The sequence below is a fragment of the Cuculus canorus genome, chromosome 10 (genome assembly GCF_017976375.1).
Source record: "Cuculus canorus isolate bCucCan1 chromosome 10, bCucCan1.pri, whole genome shotgun sequence".
In the NCBI taxonomy this organism is placed as follows: Eukaryota; Metazoa; Chordata; class Aves; order Cuculiformes; family Cuculidae; genus Cuculus; species Cuculus canorus.
This window is the reverse complement of record NC_071410.1, coordinates 21,007,398-21,019,417: the sequence shown is the minus strand read 5'-3', so window position 1 is coordinate 21,019,417 and position 12,020 is coordinate 21,007,398.

Sequence of the window (12,020 nt, the reverse complement as noted above, 5' to 3'; positions counted from 1 at the left end):
TGCTTATATCCAGTCTAAATCTCCCCTCCTTTCATTTAAAACCATTGATCCTTATCCTGTCACAACAGGCCTTGCTATAAAGTCTGTCCCCAGCCTTCCTGGAGACCCTTTCAGTACTGGAAGCTGCTCCAAGGTCTCCCTGCAGCCTTCTCTTCTCCAGGATGAACAACGCCAACTCTCTCAGCCTGTCCTTGGATGGGAGGTGCTCCAGCCCTCCGATCATTTCAGAGACATCCAATGGATCTGTGGGATACATGTAGAGCGGGCACATCTCAGGGAGTCACGATACAAAAGCTCTGACTAAGCCACTGCATGGGGAGGTACTCAGTCAGTATTGCCGGCAGGTCATGACTTGGAACAACAAGCAAGGTGTACCAAACTGCACAGGACAGGGAGCAAGCACCTGGATGCAGGATTCAATTCTAATGTTGTTTTTTTCCTAATCTCATGCAAAGGGCTTCTCCCTCAGAGATCTTTGACGACCTCATCCTGCCTCCACTGACTAGTGGCAGGCTGTTACTCTGGGGCGATAGCTGTTCCAGGAGAGATAAAGTCTTTACCCAAGTTTGGCCGGCTGCACTCTGCACAGCAAAATGAAAAGGCTCATGAAGCATTTGGATGCATCTTCCAGTGCCAGGACATCTTCGGCACAGTGGGTTGTAAGAACAAGGCAGACAATTGTGGGTGGAGAAAAGGTGATGGATGAGATGCTTTCTGGGATTCCATGTTGCAGAAGATTTCTTACCTGTGAGGAAGATGAGAGAAGACTGATGGTGATTCACAGTCAAGGAGACAGAAAAGAGTCTGGAAAGGTCCAGGTGTTTTTCTTACTCTGATACAGTCCCTGGGTCAGTGTAGGAAGTGGTGGTTTCTCCTATAGCTTTTTCTCATAACACTAAGACACCATGTTTCCACTTGACTTCCACTTCATCTACTATCTGTCAGTGCTCTTTCCTTCCCCGTCTTTGATCTGCTTATAGAGGACTGGTGAGATTCTCACCACCCAGTGTCACCTGGAGGCATCCCAGCTCTCTGACCCAGGTCCTTCCTTCCAGAAGCTGTCAGCAGAGCACACAGGTTGTCTTACCTGCAAGCAAAGTGAGTATTTTCAGGGCCTACGGTTAATTCATTGATGGAGAGACACTTCAGTATAAAGGGACCTCCCATCAGCTCATGTTAAGCACCTAAACAGAGGGCATCAATAACTTCCCGTATGCTGTTGTCCTATCTTAAATTCCAAAGGAGATTTATCGGTGACCAATGAGAAATTCACCATTTCAGTACAGGATAGGGGGTGATGTGATTGAGAGCAGCCCTGTGGAGAAGGACTTTGGGGTGCTGACCTCTCTTGTGAGACCTCATCTCATGCTGTGTCCAGTTCTGGAATCTTCAACATGAAAAGGATATGGAAGTGTTGGAACGGGTCCAGAGGAAAGCTATAAGGATGATCCAAGGGCTGGAGCACCTCCTGTATGAGGACAGGCTGGGAGAGTTGGGCTTGTTCAGCCTGGAGAAGAGAAGGCTCCAAGGAGACTTTATAGGTTCCTTTCAGTATCTGAAAGGTCTACAAGAAAGTGGGGGAGGGCCTTTTTACAAAGCCGTGGAGTGATCGGATGAGGGGAAATGGCTTTAAATTGTAGAGGGGCGGATTTAGACTGGACATAAGGAGGAATTTCTTCATGATGAGAGTGGTGAGGCCCTGGAGCAGGTTGTCCAGGGAAGCTGTGGCTGCCCCATCCCTGGAGGTGTTCAAGGCCAGGTTGGATGGGTCCTTGGGCAGCCTGATCCACTGGGAGGTGTCCCTGCCCACAGCATGGGGGTTGGAACTGGGTGATCTTTAAGGTCCCGTCCAATCCAAACTGTTCTATGATTCTATGAAATATCCACAAGAAAAACCTTTAGCAACAGGAATCACATTGCACAGCTCCTGTGTGCCAAAGCCCACAATGATCCCCAGAAAACAACATTTTAAGATTTAGCCCTCAAAAAAAATCTGAAATTCCTTTCCATCTCCAGCCTTCCTGCTTGTGGGAGTTCTCAGAGCAGAGAGAGGCTTCCTGAAACAGGATGTCCACACACAGACTGTCCTTAACTCCACCATCAAGATGGATTGGCCACGGTGTGGCCCCACACCGGGGTAACAGTCTCCAGTCACATGGGCTGCTTGTGACCCAGCAGCTCTCCTGCGACGTGCAGCCCACCACAGAGAGCCACTGTCTCCTCCACACACAGACACTATTGAGAAGCCTCACATGAAGTCAGTCAGCCCTAACACGCGTGACTGAGTTTTGTCTCCAGGCCATCCTTGATTTACAAGGCATCTCCTCGTTTGGGGATTTTTTTTTCCCTTCCCCTATCAGTTTTGTTCCAGCTGCACTCCAGCAGGAAGAAAAATTTCTCTGAGCCCCTCCATACACCCGTGTCACTTGACTCACCCTACCTAGACCCTGGTGGCAAGTTTCACGTTGCCTCTCTCAGCACATCCGCTCCAGCATGAAGCTAGCAAGGACGTGTTGGCCGTTCTGGTAGGAATAGGCATTCCTAAACATAATGTTGGACATTTAGGATGGCAACCAAGGTTACCACAAGGACTTGGAGGTCAGTGGTGTTAAGCTCAGGAGTGGAACTAAGAACTGCTATCAGCTGTTGGCATGAACAACAGGGCATTAAAAAATAGGATGTTTTCTTCTGTGGATGAATGGATTTTTAACTTACAGTGAATTAATAAAGCCAGTGGTATCCCAAGTACTGGGACCAGCAGGGCAAGGGAGGGAATCTGCCCCTCTGTTCTCATGAGACCCCACCTGGAGCCCCGTATTCAGTTCTGGAATCATCAGCAGAATCAGATGTGGATTTGTTGGAATGAGTCCAGAGGTGACCACAGAGATGATCTGAGGGCTGAAGTACCTCCCATATGAGGACAAGCTGGGAGAGTTGGGGTTGTTCAGCCTGGAGAAGAGAAGACTGTGGGGAGACTTTAGAGCAGCTTCCAGTCCTGAAAGGGGCTCCAGAGAAGCTGGAGAGGGGCTCTTGATCACGGAGTGCAGGGATAGGATGAGGGGGAATGGTTTTCAGCCAAAAGAGGGGAGATTGAGATGAGATTTTCGGGAGAAATATTTTCCTGTGAGGGTAGGGAGGCCCTGGCCCAGGTTTCCCAGAGCAGTGGTGGCTGCCCCATCCCTGGAGGGGTTCAAGGCCAGGTTGGATGGGGCTTTGATCACCCTGATCCAGTGGGAAGTGTCCCTGCCCATGGCAGGGGGTGGAACTGGATGGGCTTTGCAGTCCCTTCCAACCCAAACCATTCCATAATCATAGGATTCTTTTACTCACTTTCTCCAGGGAAAATCAAAGATCCAGCTATCAGAGGAAAGTGTCCTCTATCAGATGCTGGGGGAAATGACACACACTTGTGTTTTTCTCTGCCTTCTCTTGCTCCCAATACATTTTTCCCCTGTCTTTCAGGAATTTTGCACTTTACCCTTCCTGACTTTCTTGCTGGGAAACAGCCAACTAAGACTGTTCTTTCTGCAAACCGCAGCAACGGGGGTGATGCGGGTTGGATGTGGGGAATCACATCAGTGTTGCTGCCCTCATAATTTTAAAGATCTAAATTACATATTGTTTACCAGATCCATCTCGTGCAGTGCTTCCTCATTCCTATTTCCTGGAAAGGTCACAAGTCCTTGAAAAAGAAGAAGCCACTAATCTTTACGTAATTATCTGAAATTATTTTAGGAGCAATAATCTCTGTCAAAACTTTTCTCAAAATGTGGTTAAGCAGAGTGAGGGAATGAAAGGTAGGAGACACTGGGAAACAGTCCAAAAATGTTACCACTGATGTTCTGGGCACCATGGCTGTGGCTGCTTCTCTACTAGCATTGTCCAGCCAGAGTCAATGAAGATTTGCTCCAGCTGATGACCCAGTCTCCAGTGCCTGTGCTGGCAGGATCACAGGAGGATCTGCTGATCACCTCAGCTTCTTTGTGGGCTTTATAGTAGAGGGGCTTAATTACAGTAGAAAGGGTTTTGCCCCTCCGCTCTATTCTCATGAGACCCTACCTGGAGTCCTATGTTCAGTCATGGAGCCCTCAGCACAGGAAGGACATGGAGCGAATCCAGAGGAAGCCACAAAGGTGATCAAAGGCCTGGAACACCTTCCCTATGAAGAGACGATGAGAGAGTTGGGGTTGTTCAGCCTGGAGAAAAGAAGACTGTGGGGAGACTTTAGAGCAGCTTCCAGTGCTGAAAGGGGCTCCAGGAAAGCTGGGGAGGGGCTCTGGATCAGGGAATGCAGGGACAGGACAAGGGGGAATGGTTTTCAGCTGCAAGAAGAGAGATTGGAATGACATCTTGGGAGGAAATGTTCTGCTGTGAGGGTGGGGAGGTCCTGGCCCAGGGTGCCCAGAGCAGTGGTGGCTGCCCCATCCCTGGAGATGATCAAGGCCAGGTTGGATGGGGCTTGGAGCAACCGGATCCAGTGGGAGGTGTTCCTGCCGGTGTCAGAAGGTGGAGCTGGATGGGCTTTAAGGTCCCTTCTGACCCAAACCTTTCTATGACTCCACATGAAGTGGCTGGATTTGTGCCAGTACCAACAATGTCAGGATTTAATTTAATTTAACTGACTTTTAATACCCCAGGCAGATTGTTCCTGAAGTCCAATTATTCACATCTTCCATGATCAGAACTATTTAAATGAAAACAGATCCCCCCCAAATATTTTAAGATAATAAACAACATTCAGACATCAACCAAAACCCCAAATTTGCCTTCCTTTTCTATCAAATTAATGCAGCTACTGCATAAATACAGAGAGGGTTATTGAAAGCCTGCAGCACTAACACAGGGCAGGAGTTTGCTCTGCTTTATGAAGCCCCACAATATTGTCAGTTTGAAAGCCAACAATATTTAGAATTTAGAGAGCTGGGAAACGGAAATTTATGTCATCTTTACATCTCAGCCCTGCTGCCAGGCACAGCTGCCTAACTTCAGCCAAGCTCACCAGTGCTTCCAATAGGGGTTCGTAAAGGATCTTCCCAAAACAGCTCAGGGAGGTTCACTACAATTAAAATCCAGAGGGAAGAATGCTGGCACAAAGATCATTTTGGTGTTAAGGGACTAAATTTCACTCCCTCTTCCTGCACTTCCAAGTAAGATATTTGCACTAAGGCAGCCTGGACAATCTGGCCGGGGTATTTCGGCAGGACGTGCTCAGCTCGCAGGAGAAACATCGTTGGGTGGTTTCCTTGAATAAGATGTACAGAGCTACAGGGTTCCTCAGTAGGAAACATCTCTGGATCTGTAGCCCTAATTAGTGCATAGTCATTAAAGCAGCCCAGTCGTCTAGGCTGAGTCTTCAGAGCTTACACAGAATGGTTTGAGTTGGAAGGGACCTTAAAGCCCACCCAGTTCCACCCACCTGCCATGGGCAGGGACACCTCCCACTGGATCAGGGTGCTCAGAACCACATCCCACTTGGCCTTCAACACCTCAATGCCTGGGAGATATTTCACCTCCCTCTCCAGAGGATCCTTAGGATTTGCAGGGTTTCAGAAGAAACAAGTCCTTCTTCCATTAAGGTCAGAATAAGCATCCTTCCCTCTCACTGGTTTGAGCAAGACATTTGGAGTACAGAGATGTCCACAGTTTCTGCGGCTTCCTTAATGGCTCCCTCCACCCATGACATTATCCTGAACTCTGATGGATTGCAATCAGGGCTTTCTTCTAAGGCATCTGAAGATGACAAGAGGCTTCTGCTCACTGCAAGCCCTAATTTATCCCATATCAAGCAGAAACTTGCATACAGACATGCACCCTCAGACATGACACTAGGACATAACGGACAACTTTCAAAGAGAAGAAGCTGGCAAGCATCCCTTTCTACTTGTGATTATAGTCATGGAACTCCCCAAGCCCCAGCAGACAGAGCTGCAAATGCCCTATCATCTCCAGCCAGCTTGACTTCACTTGACCCCAGCTGATGAGAAGGTTATGAGCAAAAAAACCATCAAGCGCAGGGTCAGCATGGGCTCGTGGGAATAGTGGTGGCCTGGCTTTGCAGCTCAGAGATGGTTTTTGAGACATCCTCTTCTCATCCCTCAACAGGAACAAAGAGGCCCAGCACCCTGTGAGTTTTAAACAAGCCTATCTCTCCACTCACCCATCCTGACCAGTGGGGAAGGATGTGGCTGCAAACACCCAAACAGAGGCAGATGCAAGGACTCAGTTCTTACTTTCTAGCCCTTCGCAAAGGAGAATATCAGCAGAGTTTGGTGGGTTCTTACGGGGACAGGATGAGAGAGTTGGAGTTGTTCAGCCTGGAGAAAAGAAGGCTGTGGAGAGACCTTATAGCGACATTCTGCTACCTGAAGGGGGCTACAGGAAGGCTGGGGAGGGACTTTTTGCAAAACCATAGAGTGATAGGATGAGGGGCAATGGGTATAAACTGGAGACAGGCAGATTTAGACTAGACATTAGGAAGAAATTCTTCACAATGAGGGTGAGGAGGCCCTGGCCCAAGTTGCCCAGAGAAGTGGTGGATGCCCTATCCATGGAGGGCCAGGTTAGATGGGGCCTTGAGCTTCCTGTTCCAGTGGGAGGTGTCCCTGCCCATCACAAAGGGTTGGAATTAGATGATCTTTAAGGTTCCTTCTAACTCAAACCATTCTATGATTCTGTGTTGGCAGTGCTAGGGGACCTGTACTTCCTCTTGGGCTGGTACAGGTCAGAGGTGGGGACCACTGCCAGAAGTATGTGGGGAAGCAGGACTCTTCGTCCCACTGCTTCAGAGCTTTTGCAGGCCCATAAAGCATTATCTCAGACTACCCATAAGAAAGGACACGAGTAGAGGGCAGGATAGCATCATTTGCTCTCTATAATGTCCATTGCTACACTGATTGCACCCGGGGTTAAATCTGAATGAAAGAATGAAAACATTTCCTGCAGGAAGATCACCTCTGGAAAGATGCCAGAGCTGTGCTCCAGCACTCAAGAGCTCCCGGCAAAAGAGGCCGGGGAAAGTGAATGACAGCAGGAGGACTTCTGGAGTTCAGCTAGAAATGCAGGCACGGGTTTGGGGGTCTTTTGGTTGTTGGATTTTTATTTTTTTTTTCCTTACAGTCATAGAATGGTTTGGGTTGGAAGGAACCTCAAAGCCCATCCAGTTCCACCCCCTGCCATGGGCGGGGACACCTCCCACTCCAAGCCCCATCCAACCTGGCCTTGAACATCTCCAGGGATGGGGCAGCCACCACTGCTCTGCGCAACCTGGGCCAGGGCCTCCCCACCCTCACAGCAAAACATTTCTCCCTAAGATCTCATCTCAATCTCCCCACAGCCTTCTCTTTTCCAGGCTGAAACAACCCCAACTCTTCAGCCTCTCCTTGCAGAGGAGGTGCTCCAGCCCTCAGGTCATCTTTGTGGCCTCTTCTGGATCTGTTCCAACAGATCCATATCCTTCCTTTGGTTTTGTTTTAGGGGTGCGTTTTTTTTCTCTAATAACATCAGTGAAGATACTAGTTTGGGATACAGTCCCTGGGCTTTTGACATCCATGCCTTAGAACTAAGCCCAAGCCCTCCTGGAGGATTACTAAACAAAACTACGCTGAGCGTCTGCCCACTCGCATCCCTAGAGAGGTACATTCCTAAAGGATTTGTTCATGCAGGTCCCCAACAGTCTCCTCTCCAGAATGTTTGAATTCCTGAGGGTCTGTCTCTGAGTATTCTTACTCAGGTTCCAGAGGAGAGCCATGGTACCAAATATCTGCATGGACATTCTCTTCTACCAGGCATCACTGCTCTACTGGATGTTGCTTCCTACAGCATGCACCCTGCTTCTGGGGTCTTGATTCATACCCTGGGACATCTGGGGCACAGGGGGGTAGGGAAGCAGATCCAGCTCCCCCGCTAATTAGTAGGATTAATTAGTCAGGCTCAAAGTGATGTTGACTGAATTATATTGCTCCCCAGAGCACTATAACTTTTCATTAAGTTGCTTCAGAGCAGATCCTAGGAGCAGATGAGTCAAGACTGGAGGTAGAGAAGGAGAGCAGAGGAAATGTGATAGAGGAGATGATGCCAAGGAGCTGGAACAGGCAATGAGATGGTCACTGTGGCAGTTTCCCATTGCTTCCTTAAGTGGAGTTCAAGAGGCTGACTTGGATGTGGCTTCTCCCTTTAGAGACAAGTTCCTACCACGCTACTCAACCACAAAGTCCTCTTCTTCATCCCTGCTCCTATCACAGGGCACCATCCCATCATCAGGGCACCACAAAACCCAGTGACTCCCTTAAGGACAGAGAACAAAGAGAGTACCCCAGGCTCACCAACCAGGGCTGACAGCACAACAACTGAGCAAGCTGAATAGATCATGGCTGGAGAAGGCATCCAGGTTCAACCAAGAGTTGAAACTATTGGGTAAGGTCATGGTGACAGGGCACATTTTGAGGTCAAGCCTGCCTGTGGGTCAGGGTATGGCTCAACAGAGCACATGGCTGAGAAAGAGCACAGCTAGAACGGAGCTGGAGAAGGGGGGATGCTACAGCTGAGCTGAAATAGAGCTCATGGCCCATGGGTGGGGTGGGCAGCTCAGGGGAGGCTGCTCGTGACCATTAAGGCCAATAAGTGACCTAAGGGCCCTGACAGCCACCTCCAGCCTAGGCCTAGACACATTCCAGGGTAAGCAGCTGTGTTCTTTTGCAGGAGGGTAAATGGGTGAGTGGTGGGTGTCCAAGGGGGGGGGGAGGGGGTTGAGATGAACTTCTTCAATGATTCTTCCAGCTCTTTCCCTGCTCTATAACCGTACCTGTGTGATCTGATTCCTTTCGCATGATCACACAGGAAAAACAGAGCACAACTGACTCTTTGTAGAAGAGTTCCAAACTTACTTAGATGATCCTTATTATGGTGATCATTATTAGATGATCTTTAAGGTCCCTTACAATTTAGATGATGGTTATTAGATGATCTTTAAGGTCCCTTCCAACTCAGACCATTATTTATCTGCAGGGTAAACCCAGCAGTTCAGGCTGGAAGAAGTAATTGTTTACCTTCACCAGTGCCTCAAGTTCCAGTGGCTTTGACTGGAAAACCATCAACACATTCCCACAGCTGGCAAACGCGGCATGAGTGCCCTGATCTGTGTCTCTCTCTAGACCACAAAGACACGCTGATCACACCAGTACACTGATGACTTGCTGTGACACAGTATGATGGGACTTGGCTTCACTTTAGCGTTGCAGCTTTAAACAGTTAAACGTTAGCTCTCAGGCAAAGCTGTGCGCTGGGATGACTTACTGGAATAGGAGCAGGAGGCCTACAAATAAAAGGCCAGGAGCAAACTCCATTTTGGCTCATAGCTCTGGAGAACGATCTTGGAGTCATAGAATGGGTTGGGTTGGAATGGACCTTAAAGCCCATCCAGTCCCACCCCCTACCATGGGCAGGGACACCTCCCACTGGATCAGGGGCTCCAAGCCCCATCCAACCTGGCCTCGAACCCCTCCAGGGATGGGGCAGCCACCACTGCTCTGGGAAACCTGGGCCAGGGCCTCCCCACCCTCACAGCAAAACTTTTCTTCCTAAGATCTCATCTCAATCTCCCCTCTTGCAGCTGAAAACCCCTCATCCTCTCCCTGCACTTCCTGATCCTGAGCCCCTCCCCAGCTTTCCCGGAGCCCCTTTCAGCACTGGAAACCACTCTAAGGTCTCCTCAGAGCCTTCTTTTCTCCAGGCTGAACAACCCCAACTCTCTCATCCTGTCCTCATACAAGAGGTGCTTCAGCCCTTGGATAATCTCCGTGGCCTCCTCTGGACTCGCTCCGACAGCTCCATGTCCTTCCTGTGCTGAGAACTACAGAACTGGATGCAGGGCTCCAGGTGGGGTCTCACCAGAGTGAAGCAGAGGGACAGAATCCCCTCCCTTGCCCTGCTGGTCCCACTGTTTTGGATGCTTTTTTTTAATCACTTCTGTTGATACTTTTGATCTTGACATATGAATGAGGAGTTCCTGTTCTTCTGGGCTGTGGCTCCTCTGAGCTTGCCACAGCCATAGCATTACCCGGTCTTGTTAAGCCACCTTCTGTGCTGCCTGCATAGGACTTAGTTACACAAATGGCAGCAAAAAGCCAAACTGATTATATTTGACATGTCTTTAGACTAAGGGCAGTCTGTATGGAGTGGATCCCATGGAGCTGTTGCTTGCCTGCATGGTGCTGCATCACTGGTTGCTGCTGGATTGTACCACACTTTAATTCAGAAGCAGTTTCTTCATTCTGATGATTTAAGTGATCTTTAACCTCAGCCTTGAAAATTAATTTGGATTCAAGGACACCAGTTGACGGTACAAGAAGATTGCTCTTTTCCTGGGGGTCTTCGAAGGGGGCTGGAGCCACCCTTTGTCTCTGGTGGAACAGAAAGGGCCATTCATCCTGCTGTCACATGCAGGAACATGACTGTCCCAGAATAGGACGGCGGGATGTCTCCTCAGGGGTCGGGGAGGAGAGGTGCCATGCGGACTCGTGTGCTCTGGGAAAGGAGCCAAAGAAATGGTGAGGCTCTCCAACCAGACTAAAGGGTTAATGGAGCCAGCGACCAATATGCGTGACTCCTGCCGCAGACACAGGCGGAGAGAGCTATTTGAGGGGCACATCTCCTGATCTGTCTGGGGAGGGTAAGTGTGCAAAGGGGAGGCTTATTTAGGGGACGGTGAGAGGTCACTTTCTGGCACCTTCAAAAGACACCAGCCAGTAACGAACTTGTTTGGTCCCAGCCTGGCGCAGACCAAAGACTCAGCTTCTATGTCACAGGCATCCATAAAGGTACAGAAACGCATCACTGAGCTCCAGAGTTAGCTCTGAACCATGTGCTTACAGTCATGGAGACATCCACGAGGAATGGCCTCAAGTTGCACCACGGGAGGGTTGGATTAGATATTAGGAATAATTTCTTTACCTAAAGAGTGGTGAAGCCCTGGCAGAGGCTGCCCAGGGCAGGGGTGGAGTCTCCAGCCCTGAAGGGGTTCAGAAACCGTGTAGATGTGGCACTTGGGGACATGGTTTTTTGGGCACGGTGGGGTTGGGCTGAGGGTTGGGCTGGATGAGCTGAGAGGGCTTTTCCAACCATCTGCAATTCTATGATTACTGACCAAAACAGGGGCCAACTGCCCCTGAAGCACGCCCAGAGATGAGCTGTACCCATCCAGCGCAGCCCTTTTGCTGGCTTTACCCTGCGTTTCCACTCTCAGAGGCTCACGGGGTCTGCCACACACTAAGATGAGAAGGGCAAGCAAGACTGAAGCTGGGGAGAAGACAGCAAAATGACCAAATCTAATCAGTACATGGCAATGTCATCAAAGAAAGTGAGAAAAAGAATCTTCAAGTGGACTCCGTAAGCAGCCTTCTCCCCCAAGAAACCATAAAGTGACAGTTACAAATAAAACTTTCAACTTAGAAATAAAAACAAAAAAAAAGCAAACCAGATCCCTCAGCACCTGCACATAACCTGTTTCTGGCATCTGACCTGGTCAGAGTAAAGTGCTGTTGGGGATATGTCCATGTGCTCTTACATCTCTGTCTGTAGAGCAGGCGTGGGCCAGGACTTGAGAAGCCACAGAGAGATGGGAGGGTGAGAGATCCCTAAGATAGATCCTAATTTGGGATGCTTGGTAGGAGAAAGAAAGAAGAGGCTAAATGGAGGCTTTGTTCTCCACTCTTCTGTGAAGAGTCATCTCTGATAAACAAGGGAAGGCAGTAAATAAAGACATCACTTTTTCCTGTGGATTATCCACAGCTCTGATTCATTAAATCTTCAAGGAATCATGGAAATGATTCAGTGGAGAAACACAGACCATTTGCTTTCACACAAAGAAGAAAGAAAGCTCCCAAACAACCAACATAGATGATCTCTACCCTGTTTACAAACCTTCACCACTGACAAAATCTGGACTGGTCAAATTCTTGTTGGCATCTTCAGCCAAATCTCAAGATGAGTGGGACTCTAACCCATCTAACCTGAGAGGGGCTCCA